At 39.5% G+C, this 3,325-nt stretch overlaps 1 pseudogene; it reads right to left on the bottom strand.

Annotated features, from left to right (window-relative positions):
• Nucleotides 1-336: 336 nt before the first annotated feature.
• On the bottom strand, nt 337-902 carry LOC113744755 (olfactory receptor 4C11-like; annotated as a pseudogene).
• Nucleotides 903-3,325: the final 2,423 nt, after the last annotated feature.

Genomic DNA, 3,325 nt, shown 5'->3' with positions numbered 1-3,325 from the left:
ATGTTTTTGGCGCGTTATAGAATAAACCCTCACATAAAAACATCCTCATCAAGAATCACATAAGTCCTACCTATAAATGGATTGACACAAAGCGATGACTGCAGCTTTCCATATCTAGTTATAGTTTAATCACATTTTGCAGAAACAGCCTTTGAGGGGGTGGTTTATAAATTTCTTTCTTTCGTCTTTAGTCATTATCTATGATCGGAGTTAAAGAGAGGATGATACACTAAGAATTGCAAGGACATTCTGAAACGTACAGTTTGGAACAATCATTTCCACGTCTCAACAGCAAGTACCATCATATGCAAACCCAACAGGAGAAGTTGAATTAAACTATGAGGTGATGGTAAACAGGGTCTGTGCAGCTTTCCTCCTGACTTCTTACAACTTCGATAACGTTATTATAAATATTCTGGTGTGTATGTAAACAGTATGAAGAGTAACAGGGAGAAGTACCAAAGATGTACAAAAACTAATCAAACCATGTATATTTCTCTGTTCTTGATTCCACACAGTGCAAGCTCGTAAATGTGCTTTACAAATGATTCCTTTGAAAATTAAATTTAACAGAGTTTCTATTTCACATTCTGAAGAATTGGCCCTGCACTCTCACAAAAAGGCACAAGCCAGGCTAAAACCAAGAACATAATCACAGTCTTTTTTCTCATGATGGTTGGATATTGCAGAGGTTTACATATAGACACATACCTGTCATAGGCCATAGCTGCCAACAGTAAGAACTCTGAACAGCCTAAAGAGTAAAATATGAACCACTGAAAGACACAGGCTGAATATGTTATGATCTGTTTGTCAGATAAAAAGTCAATCAGAAGCTTTGGGTAGAAAGCAGTGCTGTAAACAACAGAGTTGATTAACAAAGCTGCAATGAAAATGTACATAGGCTCATGGAGGTTTGGGTGAATCCAGATCAGATAGACAACAGTAGAATTACTGCAGAGTATCAGAATATATGCTGTGAACATGATCACAAAGTAAAGATATCCGTATTTATGAACTTCAACATACCCATCAAGAGTTATATATGTTACGTTTACTTGAGTATCCATGAAGGTTGTCTGAAGGAAATGTTAAGATAAAAGATTACACTAACAAGCATGCATCATGTATTAGTGTTTCTTTCATTCACCTGTACCTGACCTCCACATACACTTGTATCTGTTGAAATATCACAGAAAACACAGACCTTCAGAATTCAGAAGTTGAACTGTTTGAGTCTGTGGATGCTTTTTAATCAGCCTTCATAACCCTCAATGGATCTCATTAAAATCTGCACCAAGGTCTACGACTATCAGAACAACTTCATCAAACTCTAGAGGCCTAAACCACAGGTGGTGTTCACTGTTTTCCTGTGCCAATGTCATCAGAACTGACACTGTATTACAATCATCATTGCTATAGAAATGCACTAAACAAATCCATTTGTAGCATTAACTGTTCCCCTTGGACAAACACAGTAACATACCCAGTTTCAAAAGAGTTCAGAAAGGTTTAGCGGAAAAACACAAAATTGGATTTTACTCAAATTAATAAACTTTTTAATCTTTAATAAGAATGTGAAGGAGGGGAGAACTGATTATTCTTCCAATATGACTGATGCAATCTTAAAAACCCTTGTGTGGCACGATCGATAGATTGGTGAACCCAGGTCCATTTCTTTTTTTTTTTTTTGGCTTTTGTTGAACAACCTGATTTCAAAAAACAATATGACAAGTCTGGACTGAAGGCAAGCCAGTTTAGCACCCTTTGACTATGGAGCCATGCTGTTGGATTACATTTGTTTGACATCGTCTTGCTGAAATAGACAAGGCCATCGATGGAAAAGAAATCATTGACTTGGCAGCACATGTTACAAAACAGCTCTAAAACCTGTATATATCATTCAGCATTCTCTAACAAAGACCACACCAATATGGCTTTAGATTTCGACAGGTTTATTGCACAGTATAGATAAAGGTGTACCGAGATGATGAAGTGTAGAAGGGATGAGGGAAAGGAGTGGGGGATGAAGACATGAGGGCTCAGGGGTGAGAGATGAACAGATGAGGGTAGAGGGATGAAGGGTGGAAAGTGAAGATGGATGGAGTGTAAGGCATGGGAGTTGGGGTTTGGAGGGGTAAAGGAAATCAGGGTCGTAGACAGATGAAGGGAAGAGTTTGGACATGGACCGGTGTTGGCTGGTGGTGGGAAGACAGAAGAGAACCAGGAGAGAGTTGAAACTCTCTTCGTTGCTCTATAGAGTTGAGCCCCCAAATGAACTTCAGATTGAAAGATATGTGTGGGCATTTTTTAATACCCTTTTATGTATGAATGTTATTAAGGAAGCGTGCTGGACAAGATCAGTGACCAAGGATTTTGATTATCTCCAGACGTCTCTGTCTAGAAGCTGTGGAAGCAGCTGTGATGAGAAAGAATTGCAGAATATAGTCTGACTGTCTCTGTATTGGAGAGAAATTATCCTACATTCCCAGTGATTTAAGGCCTCAGTAAACACTTTCCTCATGAGTTTATGGTCTCATTTGTTAGTTCTAAGTCTTCTTCCATGCAGCATGATGGACAGCCCAGTATGCTACACACTCTCATTCAATATAGCCATTGTTTCCACTTGGTTCATTAGTGCCTCTTGTTGTTGTGACAACTCATCTGAGTCATTAAGTTCACCTGGGGTCTGGTGTGGGTTATTAAGGTCACCTGAACTCTGGTGTGGGTTGTTAAGTTCATCTGGGGTCTGGTGTGGGTCGTTAAGGTCACCTGAACTCTGGTGTAGGTCATTAAGGTCACCTGAGGTCTGGTATGGGTCGTTAAGGTCACCTGAACTCTGGTGTAGGTCATTAAGGTCACCTGAGGTCTGGTATGGGTCGTTAAGTTCACCTGAGATCTGGTGTGGGTCGTTATCACCATCAGACTTGTAACTTAAAGCAAGAGACGCATAAATCTGAACGCAAATGGCGTAATGCCAGAGCAGCCTACTACTCTTCATTAATAGAGGAGAATAAGAACAACCCCAGGTTTCCCTTCAGCACTGTAGCCAGGCTAACAGAGAAACACAGCTCTACTGAACCATCTATTCCTTTAGGTCTAAGTAGCAATGACTTTGAAAGTTTGTCATGGAGTCCCACAAGGTTCTGTACTAGGACCACTTCTATTTAGTTTATATATGCTTCCTTTAGGGAACATTATTAGGAATCACTCTATCAATTTTCATTGTTATGCTGACGACACCCAATTATATTTATCGATCAAGCCTGATGAATCCAATCAGTTAACTAAACTCCAAACATATAAAAAGTTGGATGACCTACAA

This window comes from Larimichthys crocea, unplaced genomic scaffold (genome assembly GCF_000972845.2).
Source record: "Larimichthys crocea isolate SSNF unplaced genomic scaffold, L_crocea_2.0 scaffold15, whole genome shotgun sequence".
In the NCBI taxonomy this organism is placed as follows: Eukaryota; Metazoa; Chordata; class Actinopteri; family Sciaenidae; genus Larimichthys; species Larimichthys crocea.
Note: the sequence above shows the minus strand (reverse complement) of the source record. Positions and strands in the feature narration are given on the sequence as shown.